At 37.6% G+C, this 23,481-nt stretch overlaps 1 protein-coding gene and 1 long non-coding RNA gene across 3 annotated transcripts in view; one reads left to right on the top strand and one right to left on the bottom strand.

The window, feature by feature from the left end:
• The window catches only part of LOC126060636 (olfactory receptor 150-like), an 881,095-nt gene that overhangs the window by 297,433 nt on the left and 560,181 nt on the right, over window positions 1–23,481 (bottom strand). The window lies entirely within an intron of this gene.
• On the top strand, window positions 1,291–21,962 carry LOC126060687 (uncharacterized). Its single transcript, XR_007513635.1, has 4 exons — window positions 1,291–1,322; window positions 10,325–10,434; window positions 21,395–21,491; window positions 21,849–21,962. It is a non-coding gene; the product is annotated as an uncharacterized LOC126060687 (long non-coding RNA).

The following is a 23,481-nucleotide window of genomic DNA, read 5'->3' on the forward strand; positions in this document are numbered from 1 at the left end:
GCAGCAACCTTGCCCCTCTGCAGTTCTGAGAGCTATAAAGTGCATTACATTAAACTAGATGCTTTGAAAAAACTGAGAGGAAAAAAAAGAATGTTAAAAGTCTTAAGCCCCTAACACAAACTATAAAGCAGTAATTGAAGAAATACAAATACGCTGAGGACCTTTTTATTAAATTTATATTTTATGTATATTTAAAAAAAAATTGTTGTGCTTTAAGTGAAAGTTTACAAATCCAATCAGTCTCTCACACAAAAACTTATGTACACCATGCTATATAGACTCCCAATTGCTCTCCCCCTAATGAGACATCCCACTCCCTCCCTCCACTCTCTCTTTTGGTGTCCATTTTGCCAGCTTCTAACTGCCTCTACCCTCTCATCTTTCCTCCAGGCAGGACATGCCAACATAGTCTGAAGTGTCCACCTGATCCAAGAAGCTGACTCCTCACCAGCATCCCTCTCCAACCAACTGTCTAGTTCAATCCATGTCTGAAGAATTGGCTTTGGGAATGGTTCCTGTACTGGGCCAACAGAAGGTCTGGGGGCCATGACCACTGGGATCCTTCTAGTCTCAGACCATTAAGTCTGGTCTTTTCGTGACAATTTGGGCTCTGCGTCCCACAGTTCTCCTGCTCCCTCAGGGGTTCTCTGTTGGGTTCCCTGTCAGGGCATTCATTGGTTGTAGTCTGGCACCATCTAGTTTTTCTGGTCTCAGGATGATGTAGTCTCTGGTTTATGTGGCCTTTTCTGCCTCACGGGCTCGTAATTACCTCCTGTCCTTGGTGTTCTTCATTCTCATTTGATGGAGGTGGGTTGAAACCAATTGATGCATCTTAGATGGTGGCTTGCTAGTGTGTAAGACCCCAGAGGCCACACTCCAAAGTAGGATTCAGGATGTTTTCTTAATAGATTTTATTATGCCAATTGACTTAGATGTCCCCTGAAACCATGGTCTCCAAACCCCACCCCTGCCATGCTGACTTTCGAAGCACTCAGTTTATTCAGGGTACTTCTTTGCTTTTGGCTTAGTCCAGTTGTGCTGACCCCACCTGTATTGTGTGTTGTTCTTCCTGTCACCTAAAGTAGCTCTCATCTACCATCTAATTAGTGCATGCCACTCTCCCATCCTCCCTCCCGCCCCCCTCTCATAACCATCAAACAATATTTTCTTCTCTGTTTAAACTATTTCTCGAGCTCTTATAATAATGGTCTTATACAATATTTGTCCTTTTGCAGCTGACTAATTTCACTCATCATTATACCTTCCAGATTCCTCCATGTTATGTAATGTTTCACAGATTCATCACTGTTCTGTATCGATGGGTAATACTCCCTTCTCTGAATGTATCATAATTTATTTATCCATTCATCTGACGATGGGCACCCTGGTTGCTTCCATCTTTTTGCTATTGTAAACAGCGCTGTAATAAGCATGGGTGTGCATGTATCTGTTCGTGTAAAGGCTCTTATTTCTCTAGGGTATATTCTAAGGAGTGGGATTGCTTGATCCCATGGTAGTTCTATTTCTAGCTTTTTAAGGAATCACCAAATCAGTTTCCAAAGTGGTTGTACCTTTTTTACATTCCCACCAGGAGTGTATAAATGTACTAATCCCTCCAGAGCCTCTCCAACATTTATTATTTTGTGTTTTTTGGATTTGCGGCAGCCTTGGAGTGAGATGAAATTTCATTGTAGTTTTGGTTTGCTTTTCTCTAATGGCTAATGATCATGAGCATTTCCTCATGTGTCTGTTAGCTACCTGAATGTCTTCTTTAGTGAAGTGCCTGTTTATATCTTTTGCCCATTTTTTAATTGGTTGTTTGTCTTTTTGTAGTTGAGTTTTTGCAGTATCATGTAGATTTTAGACATCAAGTGTTGATTGGAAATGTCATAGCTAAAAACTTTTTCCCAGTCTGTAGGTAACCTTTTTACTTTTTTGGTGAAGTCTTTTGATGAGCATAGGTGTTTGATTTTGAGGAGCTCCCAGTTGTCTAGTTTTTCTTCTACATTGTAAGGAATGTTTTGTATACTGTTTATGCCATGTACTAGGGCTCTTAACGTTGTCCCTATTTTTTCTTCCATGATCTTTATTGTTTTAGATTTTACATTTAGGACTTTGATCCATTTTGAGCTCGTTTTTTTGCATGGTGTGAGGTATGGGTCTTGTCTCATTTTTTTGCAGATGGATATCCAATTATGCCAGCACCATTTGTTTAAAAGACTGTCTTTTCCCCCATTTAACTGTTCTGGGGCCTTTGTCAAATATCAGTTGCTCATATGTGGAATGATTTATATCTGAATTCTCAATTCTGTTTCATTGGTCTATGTGCCTGTTGTTGTACCAGTACCAGGCCATTTTGACTACTGTGGCTGTATAATAGGTTCTAAAATCCGGTAGAATAAGGCCTCCCACTTTGTTCTTTTTCAGTAATGCTTTACTTATCAGGGGCCTCTTTTCCTGCCATATGAAGTTGGTGATTTGTTTCTCCATCTCATTAAGGAATGTCGTTGGAATTTGGATCGGAAGTGCATTAAATGTATAGATCGCTTTTGGTAGAATGGACATTTTTATAATGTTAAGTCTTCCTATCCATGAGCACGATACGTTTTTCCACTTATGAACGTCTCTTTTGCTTTCTTGCAGAAGTATACTGTAGTTTTCTTTGTATAAGACTTACATCTCGGGTAAGATTTATTCCTAAGTTTTTTATCTTCTTTGGGGCTACTGTAAATGGTATTGATTTGGCGATTTCATCTCCGATGCTCTTTTTGTTGGTGTAGAGGAATCCAACTGATTTTTGTATTTTTATTTTGTATCCCCGATACTCTAGCTGAACTCTTCTATTAGTTTCAGTAGTTTTCCTGAGGATTCCTTAGGGTTTTCTGTGTCTAAGAGCATGTCATCTGCAAATAGAGATAATTTTACTTCTTCCATGCCAATCTGGATGCCCTTTATTTCTTTATCTAGCCTAATTGCTCTGGCTAGGACCTCCAGCACAATATTGAATAAGAGCGGTGATAAAGGGCATCCTTGTCTTGTTCCCATTCTCAAGGGGGGTGCTTTCAGGCTCTCTCCATTTAGGATGATGTTGGTTGTTGGCTTCGTATAAATGCCCTTTAATACGTTGAGGAAATTTCCTTCTATTCCTATTTTGCTGAGAGTTTTTATCATGAATGTGTGTTGAACCTTTCCAAATGCCTTTTCTGCATCAATTGATAAAATCATGTGATTCTTGTCTTTTAATTCTGTGATGGATTACATTAATTGTTTTCCTAATGTTGAGCCATCCCTGCATACCTGGTATGAATCTCACTTGGTCGTGGTGGATTTTTTTTTTTTTTTGATATGTTGTTGAATTCTATTGGCTAGATTTTTTTTGAGGATTTTTGCATTTAAGTTCATGAGGGATATAGGTCTGTAATTTTCTTTTTTTGTGGTGTCTTTACCTGGCCTTGGTTTCAGGGATATGCTGGCTCCATAGAATGAGTTTGCAAGTATTCCGTCCTTTTCTATGCTCTGAAATACCATTAGCAGTAGTAGTGTTAACTCTTCTCTGAAAGTTTTGTAGACCTCTGCGGTGAAGCCATCTGGGGCAGGGCTTTTTTTTTTTTTGTTGGGAGTTTTTTGATTACCTTTTCAATCTCTTCTTTTGGTATGGGCCTATTTAGTTGCTCTACCTCTGTTTGTGTTAGTTTAGGTAGGTAGTGTGTTTCTAGGAAATCATCCATTTCTTCTAGGTTTTCAAATTTGTTAGAGTACAATTTTTCATAGTAATCTGATGCCATACTTTTTCTTTCAGTTGGCTCTGTCGTCATATTGCCCATGTCATTTCTTATTTGAGTTCTTTGCTTTCTCTCCTGTTTTTCTTTTGTCAGTTTGGCCAATGGTTTATCAATTTTGTTGATTATTTCATAGAACCAGCTTTTGGCCTTGTTAATTCTTTCAATTGTTTTTCTGTTTTCCATTTCATTTAGTTCTGCTCTATTTTTTATTATTTGTTTTCTTCTGGTGCCTGAGGGTTTCTTTTGTTGCTCTCTATTATTATTATTATTATTTTTTTATTTGTTCATGTGCTAGGGATAATTCTTTGATTTCGGCCCTTCTTTTTGGATGTGTGCATTTATTGGTATAAATTGACCTCTGAGCACTGCTTTTGCCATGTCCCAAAGGTTCTGATAGTAAGTGTTTTCATTCTCATTGGATTCTATGAATTTCTTTATCCCATCCTTAATGTCTTCTATAATCCAGGCTTTTTTGAGCAGGGTATTGTTCATTTTCCAAGTGTTTCATTTCTTTTCCCTGCTTTTTCTGTTATTTCCACTTTTATGGCCTTATGGTCAGAGAAGATGCTTTGTAATATTTCATTGTTTTGGATTCTGCTGAGGCTTGCTTTATGACCTAATATGTGGTCTATTCTAGAGAATGTTCCATGTGTACTAGAAAAGAAAGTATAGTTGGTTGCTGTTGGGTGGAGTGTTCTGTATATGTCTATGAGGTTAGGTTGGTTTATTGTGGCATTTAGATCTTCTGTGTCTTTATTGAGCTTCTTTCTGGATGTCCTGTCCTTCACTGAAAGTGGTGTGTTGAAGTCTCCTACTATTATTGTGGAGCTGTCTATCTCACTTTTCAATGCTGATAGAGTTAGTTTTATGTATCTTGCAGCCCTGTCATTGGTGCCTAAATATTTAATCTGGTTATATCTTCTTGGTGTATTGTCCCTTTAATCATTATACAGTGTCCTTCCTTATCCTTTCTGATGGATTTATCTTTGAAGTCTATTTTGTCAGAAATTAATATTGCCACTCCTGCTGTTTTCTGATTGTTGTTTACTTGATATATTTTTTTCCATGCTTTGAGTTTTAGTTTCTTTCTGTCTCTAAGCCTATGGCATGTCTCTTTTAGGCAACATATAGATGGAACCTGTTTTTTTTACCCATTCTGCCATTCTCTGTCTCTTTATTGGTGCATTTAGTCCATTTATATTTAGCGTAATTTTAGATAGGTATGAACTTTGTGCCGTCATTTTGATGTATTTTTTTGTGTGTTGTTGACAGTTTCTTTTTCCCACTTAATTTTTAGTGCTAAGTAGTTTATATATTGTCTTCTCCTCATATTCGTTATTGATTTTGTTTCTGCCAAGTCTCTAGTTTTTGTCTTCTATTTTGTTTTGATATGTAGAATAGTTTGTCTCCTTTGTGGTTACCTTAATATTTACTCCCATTTTTCTAAACCTAAACCCAACTGCTGTTTCTTTATATCACCTTGTCTTCCTCTCCATATGAAAGATCTACAACTTCATTTCTTAGTCCCTCTTTATTGTTTTAATGTTGTCTTCTTTTACATAATAACATTGGTATTTCCCAATTTTGAGCATTTTTTTTTCTTATCTTGATTTATTTTTGTGATTTTCCCGTCTGGGTTGACATCTGATTGCTCTGTCCAATGTCCTAGTCTTGGGTTCATACCTGATATTGATTTTCAAAACAAAGAAGTCCCTTTAGTATTCCTTGTAGTTTCGGTTTGGCTTTTATGAATCCCCTAATCTTATTTTACTGGGTTTGGGTAATCTTTTTATCTGGAAATGTCCTAATTTCACCTTCATATTTGAGAGACAGTTTTGCTGGATATATGATTCTTGGCTGGCAGTTTTTTTCCTTCAATGCTTTATATAAGTCATTCCATTGCTTTCTTGCCTACATGGTTTCTGCTGAGTTGTCAGAGCTTGTTCTTATTTACTCTCCTTTGTAGGTGATTTTTCGTTTATCCCTAGCTGTTCTTAAAATTCTCTTTTTAGCTTTGCTTTTGGCAAGTTTGACTATAATATGTCTTGTGACTTTCCTTTAAAACCTGCCTTATGTTGAGTTCGATGAGCATCTTGGAAAAATATCTTCCCATCTTCCATGATACCATGAAATTTTTCTCTCAACAAATCTTCAACAATTCTCTCTATATTTTCTGTTCCCTGTTCTGGTACTCCAATCACTCATAGATTATTTTCTTGATAGAGTCCCACAAGGTTCTTAAGTTTTCATTTTTTTTTTAATTATTTTATCTGATTTTTCTTCATATATATTAGTTCCAAGTGCTTTATCTTCAAGTTTAGAAATACTACCTTCCACTTGACCAATTCTGCTCCTCTGGCTTCCTATGGAATTGTCTAATTCTGTAATTTTATTGCTAATCTGCGTTTCTGATTGCTGTGTGTCTATGGATTTTTCCAGCTTATTAAATTTTTCATTATGTTTCTGAATAACCTTTTTAATTTCTTCAACTGGTTTAGCTTTGAGTTCCTTGGCTTGTTCTGCATATTGCCTGATTTCCTTCCCGATATCTTGAAGTGTTCTGTATATTAATCTTTTGTATTCTGCCTCCGGTAATTCCAGGAAGGCACTTTCATCTGGAAGATTTCCTGATTCATTGTTTTGAGAGCTGGTTGAAATGATCATGGCCTGTTTTTTTATGTGATTTGATATTGACTGTTGTCTTCGAGCTATCTATAAGTTATTTTATTAGTTTATTTTATGTTTGCTTACTGTGTTGTGGCTTCTTGCTTTGCTTTATTTTGTATTGGTATACCCCAATGCGTTGCTTGAGTGAGCTAGCTTGATTATTTTCACCTTTAAAGCTCTGCTGTTCTGTCTCCAGATGGCTAGAGCTGTTATCAGGTATGTCAGTCTAGGAGTCCGTTCACTTTTCTTGCATGGATTCAGCTTAGGTGTCCTGGCAGCTGGTAATCAAGTGTGCGGTATGGGCTCTGTCCTACAGTCTTAGAGGGGCAGGGGTGATTGGTAAAGGTACCGGTATCTGGATGCAGCAGGGGTTCATGCTCTGAATAAGGCTGGTTACTGAGCATCATGCCCCATGTCTCTGAGGAAAGCGTGCCCCTCTTCCCTATAGCGTACAGGTGGGTGGGTTCTGTAGACAGACTGTGGGCACCCAACATTTTGGTTGTAAGGACTGGGAGGTACCAGTTATCCTTGGACCCCTGTCATGGGTGGCTGTGTGGCCTGTGTGGAGCCACCAGCCCTTAGGCCCCTAATGTGGGTAGGTGAGGACTCTGTTTAGTAGGCAAAGTGGTGTCAAACATCAAATACCAATCTCTCCACTGCACAGCTGAAACAATTGTAGTCTGCCAACGGGGCCTACTCTCCTAAAATAGGCCCACACAGGTCCATGAAGGGGGGAAAGGTACTTGAAGTCCCTGGACCATATATGCCTGTACAAGAGCTTCTTCTGTCCTGAGCTCCCCCAGTTAGTGCAGCTGGCACTTTATTTTTTTCCCAGCTGAGAATTTATTCCATCTCCAGGGTTGGAAGGATAGCTCTCGGTGCTTACCAGGGCCTGTCTCAGGCCCAGGGAAATCAACAGTCCCTGAAGTTGGCTTGGGGGCGAGGGGCACGGTAAAATATATGCAAGTATTTAGCCTTTGCCAAGAGTGCTGTTCTTCTCTGGTCCCAGACGTGTGAGTACGCTGTGTGTCTGGCTGCTTCTCCCTGGGGAAACTGCAGCCAAAAACTAGTATCAGCCCACCTCAGCTGCTCCTCGGAATGGAGCCTGAGGGCTCCCAGCAATTCAGGTACAGTAACTCCTCTCTGCTTCTGAACCGTCTCTTCCTTCCCCTGCTGCTTAATTCATTTTCTAACTTTTCCTTTGATGTTCAGGGCTTCTATGTTGTCATAAATATACACGTTTCACTTGTTTTTCCTGGTCTTTGTTGTAAGAGGTCTCACCAGAAGTGTCTCTTTATTCTGCCATCTTGGTCCCGCCTCTATGTTTTTCCTCCTTTTTGTTTTGTTGGGTAGATTTGGTAGCTTCCTTTTGTTTACCTTGAAATTTACGTTTACTTTTCTAAGTTTAAAACAGTCTTTTATTTCCTAATATCACCTTAACTTTCTCACATATTGAAGTTCTGTGATTACACTGCTTATTCCCTCTTTTTAGATTTGACATTGTCATTGTTTACATATTGATGCCTCTGGTTCCCTATTTTCAGTCTTTTAGCTTTGATTTTTATTGTGAATCCTCTGTCTGGGTTGATAACTGGCTGATCTGTCCTGTGTTCTAGTCTTGGATTTTTTTCTGATGTTACTTCTCTAACTGGAGGACTCCCTTTAATATGTCTTGTAATTTCAGCATGGTCTTTTCAAATTCTCTTAATTTCTGTTTATCTGGAAATTTCTTAATTTAATCATTATATTTGAGAGACAATTTTACTGACTATATAATTCTTTGCTGGCATTTCTTTTTCCTCCAAGGCTTTCTATATGTCATCCCATTGCCTTCTTGCCTGCATGGTTTCTACTGTGCAGTCAGAGTTTTGTCTTATTGCTTCTCCTTTGTAGGTGACTTTTTGTTTATCCCTAGCCACTCTCAAGATTCTTTCTTTTTCTTTGGTTTTAGAAAGTTTGGTGACTTTCTTTTGGGGTCTAAGCTGTATGGTGTTCGTTAAGCCTCTTGGATAGGTATTTTCTTGTCTTTCATGATATTAGGGATGTTTTCTGCCAGCAAATCTTCAACAATTCTCTCTGTGTTTTCTGTTACTCTCCCCTGTTCTGGTACTCAGATTACTCAGTGATTTTTCCTCTTGATAGTATCCCACATACTCTTAGGCTTTCTTCACTTTTTTTTTTTTTTTATATTTTTCCTCAGACAAATTGGTGTCAAGGGATTTATCTTAAATCTCACTAATTCTGTCTTCCCTTGTCTATGTTCTGTTCTTACAACCTTCTACGGAATTGTCTAATTCTAAAATTTGATTGTTACTCTTTTGAATTTCTATTTTCTGTTTCTGTATGCTTTCTAGCAGCATGATTATTCTGTCGTTTTTTTCTTGTATTGTTTTCCTGAATCCTTCTATTGATGACCAAAGAATAAAGAAGATCGAAGAAGAATCGATGCCTTTGAATTATGGTGTTGGCCAAGAACATTTAATATACCAGAAACTGCCAGAAGAATGAATAAATCTGTCCTGGAAAAAGTACAGCCACAATGCTCCTTAGACGCGGTGATGGCAAGACTTTGCGTACTTTCAACATGTTATCAGGAGGGATGAGTCCCTGGAGAAGGACATCCTGCTTGGTGGAATAGAGTGTCAGAGAAAAAGAGGAAGACCCTTGGTGAAATGAATTGACACAGTGGCTGCAACAGTGGACTCAAGCATAACAAAGATTGTGAGAATGGCACAGGACCAGGCCGTGTTTTGTTCTGTTGTACATAGGGTCTCTGTGAGTGGGAACAGACTCGAGGGCACCTAACAATGACAACAACAACAAAATTTCTCTCTCATACTGGACTTCTCCACAAGTCAACCCAAACTACATTTTAATTCCCAAAATAATATAGCAATATATCTTGGATTCTCCAGGAGAATCCTAAATTCAAATATTCTGTTGCTACCTTAGCCCATGATTCACACATTATGTTTAAAGCAGGACTCTGCTGACTCTAGGTCTGAAGGCAGATTTGTTTGTTATTCTGGCGGTCTATTGTATATTTAAATATTCTTGACCAACAGCATAATTCAAAGGCATCAATTCTTCTTTGCTCTTCCTTATTCATTATCCAGCTTTGGAATGCATATGAGGCTATGGAAAATAACATGCCTTGGTGCAGGCACACCTTAGTCCTCTACCCGACCCCTTTGGTTTTTAACACTTTAAAGAGGTCTTTTGTAGCAAATTTGCCAATGGAATAAATCATCTGATTTCTTAATTGCTGCTTCCCTGGGCATTCATTGTGGATCCAAAGTGAAATCAAATCCTTGACAAATTCAGTATTTTCTCTGTTTATCATGATGCTGTTTGTTGGTCCAGTTGTGAGGATTTTTGTCTTTTTTATATTGAGGTGCAATCTGTACTGAAGGCTGTAGTGTTTGATCTTCGGCAGTAAGTGCTTCAAATCCTCTTCACAAACCACTCTAAATCCCAAGAATGATGAAAAGAAAAACCGCACTTAAGCATATCAGAGGGGAGCTACTAAAAAAGTAAAGGCAAAGAGAAAATTATAAATGTGGCAAAGAAATGGCTATTATTTTTAAAGGAACAACAATTTGATATCTTTATTCTTAAAAGATAAAAGTCAGAACAAAATGAGAAAAATTAAAAAAATTTTTTTTTGTATTTTAGATGTTTTACAGAGCAAATTAGATTCTCATTAAACATTTAATATACATCTTGTTTGGTGACATTGGTTGCCAACCCCACAACATGTCAACCCTCTCCCCTTCTTGAACTTGGGTGCCCCATTACCAGCTTTTTTGTTCCCTCCTGCCTTTTTGTCCATGCCCCTGGGCTGTGTGCCCATTCAGTCTTGTTTTGTTTTACAGGCCTGTCTAATCTTTGGCTGAAGAGTGAACCTCAGGAGTGACTTCGTTACTGAGCTATAAGGGTGTCTGGTGGTCAGACTCTCAGAGTTTCTCCAGTCTCTGTCAGACCAGTAAGTTTAGTCATTTTTTTTTGTGTGTGTGTGAGTTAGAATTGTGTGCTGCATTTTTCTCCAGCTCTGATTGGGGCTCCCTATTGTGATTGCTGTCAGAGCAGTCAGTGGGAAAACATTTTTGAAGTACTACGCAAAATAATAATCAACCTAAAACTTTCTGCAAACTGTCAATATACTTAAAAAGTGATTTTTGGAAAATAAAAATATTTCTACATGAATAAAAAAGTAATAATTGCCTCTATCAGGCACGAACTTCAAGAAATATTAAAGGACGTCTTCTCACTTTCTCACACAAAGAAAATAAACAGAATGGAAATTTCTCTCTTCACAATATAATAAAGAATAGCAAATTTATAGGGACATATAAAAGGCATTTTTGTCAACTTAAAAGTTCTTTGAAAGGTTAATACTATTGAATAATAATAACAATGTATTATAAATATTGTAACTTAAGTAGAAGTAAAATGGTTAACAACTGTAGTACAGATCAAGGGAGGAGATAAGTGGAAGTATACTATAAATTTCCTACGTTATACATGACATGGTGTGATATTACTTGAAAATAGACTATAATAAACTAGAATTGTAAAACCTTTATCAGTCATCAAAAATAAAAACAAAGGCATAACTGATAAGTCAATGTTTTTAATGTTGTCGTTAGATGCCGTCAAGCTGATCTCAACTCTTAGCAATCCCATGTGGCAGAATAAAACAGCCCCAAAGGCTTTCTTGACTGTAATCTTTACAGAAGCATATCACCAGATCTTTCTCTTGTGAAGCTGCTGGATGAGTTTAGCAGTTCAGAAGCAGATCCTTTAACCATTTTCGTCTCCAGGTCACCAGGACTCTTTGATAAGCCAATAGAACTCAAACCAAACTCTTTGCAATGGAGTCAATTCTGACTCGTAGCAGCCCTGTAAGACAGAGTAGAACTGTCCCACAGGGTTTTGAAGGTATGGCTGGTGGATTCAAACTGCCAACCTTTTGATTAGAAGCCGAGTTTGTAACCTCTGCACTAGTGTGCTCCTAACAAGCCAATAGGAGAGAGAAAACAGAATACAGAAAAAAAAAAAAAAAACAAAGATTTTTGTTACCAATAGAAAACAAGTAGCAATATGGTAAGTTTAAACGTAATCGTATCAAAATTACTTTAAATATAATCTAAACACTCCAACTCAAAAGCAGAGAATGTCGGGGAGAAAAAAAAATAGAAGTACATGTGTTCTAAAAAAATAAAATAACCAACCAGAAACCACACACACACACACATGCACACACACAGACATTTTAAATGTAAAGTTACTGAGGTTAAAAAGTAAAAAAGATGGAAAAAAAGACAATGTAAAAACAAAGCTAAAATAGCTATATCAATATCAGTGAAACTAGATATCAGAAGAAGAAATCTGGCAGGGGCAAAGAAGAATATTTTTCGATGGCAAAATGGTCAACTCATCAGTAATACATGAAAACACAAATGCATATGCACCTGATAAGAGGGTTTCATAATAGATACGTCTGTGTCAGTGAGGTCTTGCTCTTCAGATAGGTGGGACTGCCATACTTTGAACACCAGTTTGCTGCTTTGCAGTCAGGAAATTGTCTCCTAGCAGAGAGCAAACATGGTTGTGAGGCTTAGATGATGAGTTTTTCTCTACTCAGTAATCATAGTTTTGTAATACTCGTCCATGGCCTACAAACAGTTAACTTATTTATTTTGTCCAGTTTTTTAAAAATTGTTTTCAGCCTAAAATGATGTCGTCTGTGAGATCTAGAGTGCCAATATACTGATAGTGATTGGCTAAAAAAAAAAAAAAAACTCAAATTTCTTCAATATGCTATAACACATTTTTTTTTTCCGTCTTAATTTCCTCTTTGAATTTGCTCAACTGATAGTGAGCCCAGCCCTCAAAATCTTTGTCTCTCATCTTGCAGTTGTTTGTTTGGATGGTTCAAGCATCCTCCTGTATTTTTGTCAGAATCCCAACCTGTCATCTCAGGAGAAGATAGCCTGTGTTTTCCACGGCAATGATCCTCATGCTCATTTCCCTGTTCTACAGTCTGAGGACAAAAATGCCCCAGTGTCCAAGACCGTGTAGCAAACAGCCCAATTAAATGTGGCTGTAATTTATGTCTGCTTTCCTGAGTCACTGATTACTTTCAAGACAAATGTTTTATTAGAAATTTTTAAACGTGTGTGTAGAAAACTTTTGGTTGACCTTTAAGCCTATGCCAGCTGCCCAGTGCTTTATCAGACCCCTACTTTCTGGGAGGCCCCTGATAATTCAGTTCCTCTGACTTACTCTTTCCTCATCCATTCGTCCTGGGCAAGCTTCTCTGACCTATGTCCTGGAGTCAGTTCTCAATGTTAAAACAAAAACATAAAAAAACAGTCTGTACATTCACATTTATAAAACAAAGATCATTAACAGGACACTGAAGCTTGTCATGAATGATCTGTGGGATTATGAGATCTTTTTGCTTTCTTATGATTTCTGTATCTTTAAGTTTCATGAATTAGTTTTACAATCTTAAACAGACAAAATTCCAATTTAATCACGAGATAAATTTTAGAGAAAATATAATTATTTTCTATTTTTAAAAAGTATAAAAAAGGAAAAAAAATTACCCTTTTTTCCACCACTACAAAAAAACTCTTAAATATCCTTTCAGTTTAATGTTAATTTTTCCATAATAAGTGAGTTCAATTAATTGTGAATCTTATATTTCCCTTAATATGATTTTAAATGTATGTATATTTTCTATATCCTGATACGTTATTTCAATTTCTTACTTAATCAATTTTTTACATAATTAATGTCCTTGTGGATTTCTGTTGAATAAACAAATATGACTATAACATCATTACTACTGTAATTCTGACTTGCCTACCAAATGACTTAGCAAGCCAAGTAGAAGGTATTTATTCCGATTTATGCCAAACTTTCTTGATCCATTTCTAGTTGCCACAACACTGCCCCCCTTCCATTCCTGTCATTGTTGTGTCCAGACTTTTGGATGTGGCAGTCAGCTCTGTACAGATGACAGCCTTGGAAACCCTATGGGGGCACTTCTACTCTGTCCTATAGGGTGGCTAGCAGCCTGAATCCACTCAACAACAATGGCTTTTTTTTTTTTTTTTTGAACTCTTTTTGTGTGTCTTCAAGAGATTGAAGTAAAACAAACTGCTGGAAACCATGGAGAGACATATTTTGTTTCACAAGAAGTAAGAACATTCTAGCAGTCAGACGTAACCAGGAATGAAATCAGCTGCCTTAGTATGCAGCCAAGTACTCACAATTAGTGCTGTTTAAGCATAGCCTGCATAACCACTTAACACTTGTATTGTTCAAGGAGAAAAACACTGCAGAAAACACTGGATATGTCATCTTTATTACCTCTTTCAAGTCTAGCATTTCATGATTTTATAAGTTTAATTGGACTGTTATATACACAGTGATTAACTGCTAGGCTGCTAACCAAAGTGTGGGCAATTCAAATCCATCATCTGCTTCTTGGAAACTCTATAGGGCAGTTCTACTCTGTACTGTAGGATCGCTATGAGTAGGAATCAACTCGACAGCAATGGGCTATTGTTACGCAGTCCTGCATTCAAATCTCTGCTCAACCACATACTTGCTGTGTGACCTTGGGCAAACAATTTTCAATCTCCAAGCCTCTAAAAAAGCCAGATGTTAACATTTATCTCTTGGTAGTGGTGTGAAACACACTTAAAATAACACCTGGAAAGTGTTTAGTACCATTATTGGCTGTTGACCAGAACTTAATAAAAATAAAACTTAATAAATGTTGTGTTGTTGTTTTAGTCATGGCTTATTGAGTTTCTGGAAACCCTGGTGATGTAGTGTTTAAGTGCTACGGCTGCTAACCAAGAGGGCAGCAGTTCAAATCTGCCAGGCACTCCTTGGAAACTCTATGGGGCAGTTCTACTCTGTCCTATAGGGTCGCTATGAGTCGGAATCGACTCGAGGGCAGTGGGTTTGGTGTGGTTTTTTTTTATTGAATTTCTCTGTAAAATGCCTTTCATTTGCTCAACATGTTCATTCCAATAATGATGGCCACAATTTACCTCCTTAGCTTCACTTTCTTCTTGGTCTTTTTTCATTAACACACATAGTAATACAGAGATTCACAATGATTTTACTGATATTAAACTCTTAAAAGTCATCAGTATTCTCCATGACCTATAAATGAAGTTCAGACTGATTTTTAGGTCATTCAAAGATTTGTATCATCTAACAAAAAATTATTTTTATTATAATCTCTTTAAAAAGTTCTCCTATATAAATATAAGCAAATCCTCTGAAACATATACAATTTTTATAAAGTTATTTCAATTTATCACCCATCATGTGAAAAAAAAAAGCTTTTCACTGGATGTCTTCGTTCAATGCCAGGAATAATACAATAAAAATTACTCACACATGGATTTCAAGTGATTAAAAATTATTTATTTTACAGATCTTTTTTTTCCAGATGAGTTTGTTTGTACACTTATTGGTAAACAAGGGATAATACATAAAGTATTAAGATCAAAGGACACAGACCACACAGATCATTCTATGTATTATGATAGGTAAATCTTATCTAACAAAGTGCCAAATTCCGTGTATATAAATTATAATCTCGCCACACGAAGGCCTTTGAAGATGTTTAAAAATGATTAGAGGCAATATGGATTACTACTGGAATTAAAAAATAAATAAATAAGCCCATTGCCATCCAGTTGATTGGCAGTTCCAGAGTAGAACTGCCCCATAGGGTTTCTAAGGAGCAGCTGGTAGATTCAAACTGCCAACCTTTTGGTTAGCAGCCAAATGCTTAACCACTGTGCCACCAGGGGTCCCTGGAATATTCAGAGGATGCTAAATTTGTCAATCATTGAGGAAAACTATCTGAGTCTCTATCAGCCATAAGCATCACAGACTTTAATTCTTCCAGGTATAAGTCAAAATTCAGAAAACAAATATTTACACTAAGTCTAAATTATCAAAATCGTTTATCGTTATACAGCAATGATGCCTTTATTTTGACTACTTTTCTATATCTTGAGAGGTCACCGTAAGTCAGTTCCATTTGTAGCCATCTACTATAATCTCTACATTTAGAACAAACAGCAGCAAACCCATCCAGTGACACCAGATTCACTCTTTCTTGCTCTTGGACCCACTTGCTTCTTTGTTATGGATGGAAAGGGAATCTCTCTAATTCTCTGTTATTCCCTGTTTTAGTTGGGTAGATGCCCAGCTGGAGGAGGGAAGAGTTTGCTTTTCCAGCCAACTTTAACCCGCAGGTTGACCTCTATCACCCTGTACACATTGATTATATAGGAAAGGTCTCTTTGTAAGAAGAAAGAAGAAAATACATTCCTGTCATGACATAAATAGTTTATACACTCAAGCTCTAAGTGTCTTTTACTTCTACCAAAAGGCTGTGCATAGGTGGTGGGCTCTTCAGTTATGTACTTCCCCTGCATTGTCTAGGGATTTTAAAAACACATTGACATTCATCATCCCGTTTCAATCAATCCCTGTAAAGATTTGGTGCAAATTATGATGGTTAAGATTATGTATTAACTTTGCTGGGCCAGGATGCTCATGGTTTGGCAATTACGATATAGTTTGGCAGCTATGTAATGACATAATTACCTCCATAATGAGATCTGGGATAATGTAATCACCTCCATGATGAGATCTGTTATGAGAGGCCAATCAGTTGAAAGGGAGTTTCTTTTGGGGTGCACCTGCATTCAATATGGGTGGACTTTCCAGGAAAGCTCCAGGGCTTTTCTTTGCTGTGGATACTACAGCTATCTCCTGTTCATCTGACCTCTGATTCTTGGAACTTGAGCTAGTTGCTTACCTGGCCATCTTGGTATTCTTCAGCCTTCATAGTCTCTGAGCCAGAGTTCTGCCAGCTTACCTGCCAATCTTGGGTTCACCAACCCCTGAAGCTACATGGGTAAGGAGAAGCCTACAGCCTGACCCAGGGTTTTGGAACTTACTAGCCTCTACAACCACATGAGCCATTTCTTTCTCTCCATATATGTACATATATATGTTGTCAGCTGCTGTCAAGTCTGTTCTTACTCGTAGTGACACTATGTACAACAGAAAGAAAAACTGCCTGGTCCTGCACCATTCTCACAGTCATGGTTATGATTGAGCCCATTGTTGTAGCCACTGTGTCGATCCATCTAGTTGAGGGTCTTCCTCTTTTTCACTGAAACTCTAATTTATCAAGCATGATGTCCTTCTCCAGGGACTAATACCTTCTGATAACATGCCCAAAGTATGTGAGATGAAGTCTCGATATCTTTAGTTCTAAGGAGCATTCTGGCCGTACTTCTTCCAAGACAGATTTGTTCATTCTTTTGGTTATCAGCCAAACTCTTTCAACACCGTGCCACCAGGGCTTCTTAACAATAACTATAAAAATAAAAATTAATTTTGATATCACGCAGAGAATAGAAAACACAGAATTGTGTTCCAGGAATCACAGTATCTATTCTGCACACATGGGGCAGGCTGCTACCCTCTTGAGGGTAAGAAATTCTTTCTTTAATTCACACTTTCCATACATGCCTCTTTGATTTTGTCATGAACGCCGTTATGAGTTTTAAGGTATAATTGCCCCTGCCTTTGTATAATTAGTATTTACCAAAGAAATGACCCTGGAATGATTCTTCTGTTGAAGAGAACAGGTTAGCAAATACTTGATTCCTACTTGAAAGCACTTAGGGGGAAAAAATCCAATTTTTATTGCATGACTGTAATTACAGAATATTGTAAAGTAAAAATTCTAATTTATTTCCTAAAGATGCAGTTTTGTTGGTAAAACACCCCCACCCAAGATACATTTTTTATATCATCCAAACCCAGAAAACCAAGCCCACTGCTGTTGAGTTGATTCCCACTCATAGAAACCCAAAAGGAAAGTAGTACTCTCCCGTATGGTTTCTTAGACTGTTCATCTTCACAGAAGCAGACTGCCATGTCTTTCTCCTGTGGATCGGGGTGGTAGGTTCCAACAACGACCTTTTGGTTAGTGGCCAAGCTTTTTAACCACTGTACCACCAGGGCTCCACTTCATGTAACAGGTTATTAAAATATGTGGCTTTAAGATATGTTGAATATAATATTATTCACCATTACTTTTCAGAGATGAGGTAGTTAACATTTTGATCTAATGACTCTTCTGAAGTCAATATTTGTTGAATAATTGAATATTCCACACAAACATATATCTACATATCTATTAAAAGTTTCTCAAAGTAAGAAGACTTTACACATAACTGATTCACTGAAATTAAGCTCTCGGGTATAGTTCAAGAGTGGGGGCAGGCCTATCCAGTTAGGTTTTGTTCGTTTTAATTTCCACCACCCCTGGCTTAAATAATTAAATTAGCCAATCTTGCTCTTCACCTCAGGGGTTGCAGTATTTTATTTTCTAAACTATTATTATCTAATTAATAAGTATTTCTGAAAAGAACTAATAAATGTTCGCATTATTCAATTATGCTTTCATTTCTGTTTGTCCACTTCCTTTTTTTTTTTTTTTTACTATTGTCAGAATTTTACTTTGTAAAATATTGAGATAAACCTTTTTTCCCCTTCCTGAAAATTTCTACAGGATGTTTTCATTTTCTACTGCCCTCAAGACTAATTATGTTGAGTCTGATATTCAGAGCTTTCTGGCTCTGCTTCTAATCTATATTGCCCATTTAATTCCTCTATTTTCCTTTCCAACTGAGATGTTTCAAGAAACAGTTGCATCACTGGAGGTGTCCAATCATCTCTGTCAAGAAATTTGGAAGACAACTTCCTGGTGAACTGACTGGAAGAGATGCATATTTGTGCCCATTCCAAAGAAAGGTGATGAAACAGAGTGTTTGATATAATGGAACAATATCATTTTTATCACACATAAGTAAAATTTATGCTGAGGATCATTAAAAAACAGTTGCAGCAGTGCATCAAAAGGGAACTGTCAGAAATTCAAGCCAAACTCAGAAAAGGACGTGGAATGAGGGATATCGTTGCTGAATGTCAAATGGATCTTGGCTGAAAGTAGAGAGTGCAAGTTAACCTTTGTTTTAGGGACCATGCATAGACATTCAACTGTGTGGGTCGCAACAGTTTATGGATAACACCACAAAGTATTGGTATTGCAGAACACTTAATTGTGCTCATTAGGAATCTGTACATAGATCAAGAGGCAGTCGTTTGAACAGAGGAAGGGGATACTGTGTTGTTTAAAGTCAGGAAATGTGTGCGTCAGGGTGGTATCCTTTCACCATACTTACTCAATCTGTATGCTGAGCAAATAATCCAAGAAGTTGATCTATATGAAGAAGAATGCAGTATCAGGATAGGAGAAGACTCTTTAACAACCTGTGTTATGCAGATGAAAAATGATGCGATTTTGCTCTGCTGCAAGTGAAGAGGACTTGAAACACAAAGTTATGAAGATCAAAGACTATAGCCTTCAGTATGGACAGCACTTCAACATAAAGAAAACCAAAATCTTTACGACTGGACCAATAAGCAACAAAATCATAATCTGAGAAAATATTGAAGTTGTCAAGGATTTTATTTTACGTGAATGCACAATCAACACCCATGGAAACAACAATCAAGAAATCAAATATCTTATGGCATTGGGCAAATCCACTGCAAAAGGTCTCTTTAAACTATTAAAAAACAAAGATGTCACATGGAGGACTAAGGTGCACCTGACTCAAGCCATGGTGTTTTCAATTGCCTCATATGCATTCAAAAGCTGCACAATGAACAAGGAAGACCGAAGAACTGACATCTTTGAATTATGGTGTTGGCAAAGAATATTGAATGTACCATGGACTGTCAAAATAACAAACAAATCTGCCTTGAAGAGGTACTGCCAGGAAGCTCTTTAGAAGCCTGATGGCAAAACTTTATCTCAAATACTTTGGATATGTTATCAGGACGGATTAGTCCCTGGAAAAGGACACCATGCTTGGTGAATAGACGGTCAGCACAGAAGAGAAAGACCCTCAGTGGGATGGACTGACACAGTGGCTGCAAAAAATGAGCTCAAGCATAATTAAGATCGTGAGGATGGTTCAGACCCAGGCAGTGTTTGTTTCTGTTGCACGTAGGGTCCCTGAGTCAGAACTGGCTCCACCGCACCTAACAACAACATATTCAGTGGGCAGAAGCACAGTCATGGAGGGAGCTAGTGATGCTTGGTGTGTAGAGAATCCCTAGGGAGTCCTTTGACCTCCTACAGTTACCTTTGGCCTAAGTAGCACCTCGAGTAAAATCATGAATCTTGGAGTCAAATTTCTCAAGTGTGTTTCCAGACTTAACTGCTTTTTGTTTGAAACTTAAGACAGGTTATGCAAACTCTCTAAGATTTCATTTCTTTGTCTTTGAAAGGAGAATAGTACTAGAACTTGCCCTGGGGGAATATTGTAAATATTAAATAAAGTGATGCACTTGGTTGTTTGGTACAGGGTTTGACATCTTATAAAATCTCAGTAATGTATGTTACCCTCATTATCATTATCATCATCATAGTCCTTTTTTGTTTGCATATTATTTAAAAATGAAACTATAGTTCTTGTAATTCTAGACAGTTTTTGTTTTTATTCTCCATATTTCTGTATATATAGTCGTTGTAATATAGGCTTGAAGAAAGAGGTGGCGTGAAGGGGAACTTTTCACATGTATAGGGGAAAGAAGTGTCAATGAACCCATAAATTTCAAGAATTAACCGAACAAATTACATATATCAGCAAACCAAAGACCTGTTTCTGATAGGACACTGTAGCACAGATTCCATTCATGAGCATGCTTTATTTTCTAGAATTTCCTTCAGGACAAATTTGACATTCTTGTCACTATGAGTCAGAATCAACTCAATAGCAGTGGGTTTGGTTTTTGGTTGGTATTCTTCTGACTGTAGATCATGGGGTTCAGCATTGGTACAATAGTACAGAGCACAGAGGACACTTTGCCTTGGTCCATGGAGCTGACATTTGATGGCTATAGGTATATAAATGCTACAGAACCTTAAAACATTGTAACAGCCAAGATGAGGCAAGTAAAGTGCTAGAGGCTTTGGACCTTCCCTCAGTGGAGGTAATGTGGAGAATGCTACTAATGATGAAGATGTAGGAGGCAACGATGGTTAAGGAAGGTGTCAATATGTTAAATGCACCCAGATCCAGAACCAGTAATTCATTGATATAGTTACTGGAGCAGGATAGCTCCAGGAGAGGAAAGAGGTCACAGAAATAATGTTTAACCACATTGGTTTTACAGAAAAAGAGTTCCAACATAAAGCCTGTATGAATTGTAGACCCAGTAATGCACAAAATATGAACTCCCACTGTGAGCCAGAAGCAGATGTGCTAAGACATAATAGTAACATTATAAACAAAGGATTACAGATGGCAGCATAGCAGTCATATGCCATTGCAGACAGCATGTGACATTCTGCAACAGCAAAAAAAATAAAGAAGTAGAGCATTCAGGGTAGGAAATGGGGTTCTTCTGTCACAAAGTTCACCAGCATTTTGGGGGTAATGACAGTGGACTGGCAGAGATCAGTGAAGGACAAACTGCTGAGAAAACAGTACATGGGGGTGTGCAGGTGAGAACTGAATCCAGTCAGTGTGATCATGCCCAGGTTCCCCAGCACCAAGACCACATAGATTCCTAGCAAGAGGAAGACGAGGGGCAGCTGGAGTTCAGTTTGTTCTGTTAGCCCAGAGAGGATGAACTCAGTTCCTGAGGAATGACTTCTGATGTCCATTATCCTCTCATCCTCAGCAGGTTCTAAAACAGAGAAAATAAGTTCACTTTGTATGTGTGTGTGTGTGAGTGTATACACACGTGTGTAATTCTGTGGAGGTCCTTAATTTCACCCTCGTCAGAACAGATTAATATTCCAGGGATCTCTTGAGCATCTCGTGTGCATCTGGAAAATCCATTGATGATGGATGACCACATGAGGAATTATATATGGACTTCAAGGATCTTATAATTAAGGTATTTTATAAATTCTTAAAACACAAATTTGTGTATTTTTTTGGTCAGTCAGAAGGAATGGTACTAGCGTTTTTTTTTTTTTTCAAGATGTTTTTCTTTTGCCCCCATATTCTATATATATATATATATAAATGTCATACATATTAAAAGGAATAATAATTACATTTTCATTTGACAGAATAAGGAATAGTGGTGAATACTTTTTATAATTAATAAACATAAGTCTCATAAACCTGTGAAATCTCCTAATTCTTTTCTGAGTTATTTTTCTTACTAGTGTCCTAACTCACAACAGCTGAAGGACTGGACAGCTGCCAAGAACTTTTCATCCTGAGACTTTGTGGCTCTTTGTCCCAGCTTCCTTCACACAGACTACAAGGCAGAGATATACCTGCCTGGCTGATCCCATACTCAATGTCAACAGCTTCACCAAGAGTGAGGTATTGTTTTCTACTGTTTCTAGTTGAACAATCCCAGGGACATAATAAATATAATGACATAAATTTACATCCCGTATTCCACCACTGTGGCCTGGGGAGCAGTAGATAAGATTGGTCTACACTTAACTTGACTTCCTGACTGAAGTGGTAGAGGTTAGAAGGCTACACATATTACTAAAACATATGAAGGGTTTTGAAAGACAGGCACAGGAAATTTTCTGTGGTGGTCAGAATTTATAATCATGTATTCTACAGGTGTTTACTACAGAAGTTAAAGATTGCGGGGATGTGGCTTAGCAGAGCACATGCAACATACAATTATGGATTCCAGTCTAAGTACAATACTGGTCACCAGTGTGATGTCGAATTCTACAAAGACGCATATCTTTAGTCTACATTTGCAAAGAAAACAAACAGATTCTACAAAACAGAAATTGTTAGCCCTACTTAAGACTCAAGTGAAAACAGTTCAGCTGGGATACAATACATGGAATAAAGAGAAACTGGAAAATTTCAGGAAAATATTTAGAAACCTTGCATTTTGAGGAATAGCTGAAAGAACTGGGGATACATAAATAGCAACAAAAAAAAAAAAGATACATGTAGCATCTGATAATTATCTTCAAATGGTTACAATTTTCCTATGTTTAAGAGGTACTGGACTCTTTTTAAAGGGATCCTTGGTGGTGCAGTGGTGAAGAGCTTTGCTGTTAACCAAAAGGATGGTGGTTTAAACCCACCAGCCTCTGCTTGGTAGAAAGATGTGGCAGTCTTCTCTGCACAGATTACAGCATTGGAAATCCTGATGGGCAGTTCTACTCTGTACTATAGGGTAGCTAGGAGTTTCAATTGACTAGACAGCAATGGGTTTTTTGGACTTTTTTTAATGTGTCTTCAAGAGACTGAAGTAAAACAAACTGCTGGAAACCATGGAGAGACATATTCTGTTTCACAAGAAGAAAGAACATTCTAGCAGTCAGACATATCCAGAAATGGAATCAGCTCCCTTAGTGTGCAACCACCTACTCACAATTAGAACTGTTCAAGGATAGCCTGTATAACCACTTAGGATTTATATTGTTCAAGGACAAAAGCACTGCATGGAACATTGGATATATCATCTTTAATACCTCTCAAATCCAGCTTTTCATGATTTTATCAACTTAATGGGCACGATTGTTAGACGATCCTGCGTTCACATCTCAGCTCAGTCACATACTTGCTCTGTGACCTTGGGTAAACTACTTTTACTCTCCAAGCCTCTGGAAAAGAAATAAATGGAGATGTTAATATCTATCTCTTGGTAGTAGTATGAAAACTAAATAAAATGATACCTGGAAGGTGCTTAGTACAATTACCGGCTCTTGGCAAGAACTTCATAAGTGATAGTGTTGTTTTAATCACAGTCTATTGGGTTTCTCTCTAAAATATCTTTCATTTACCCAGCATGTTCATTCCCATAATGATGACCGTAATTCATTTTCTTAGCCTATCTTTCCTGTTCGTCCTTTTTACATTAATACACATAGTACAGAGATTCACAATCATTT

This window comes from Elephas maximus, chromosome 17 (genome assembly GCF_024166365.1).
Source record: "Elephas maximus indicus isolate mEleMax1 chromosome 17, mEleMax1 primary haplotype, whole genome shotgun sequence".
NCBI classification, from domain to species: Eukaryota; Metazoa; Chordata; class Mammalia; order Proboscidea; family Elephantidae; genus Elephas; species Elephas maximus.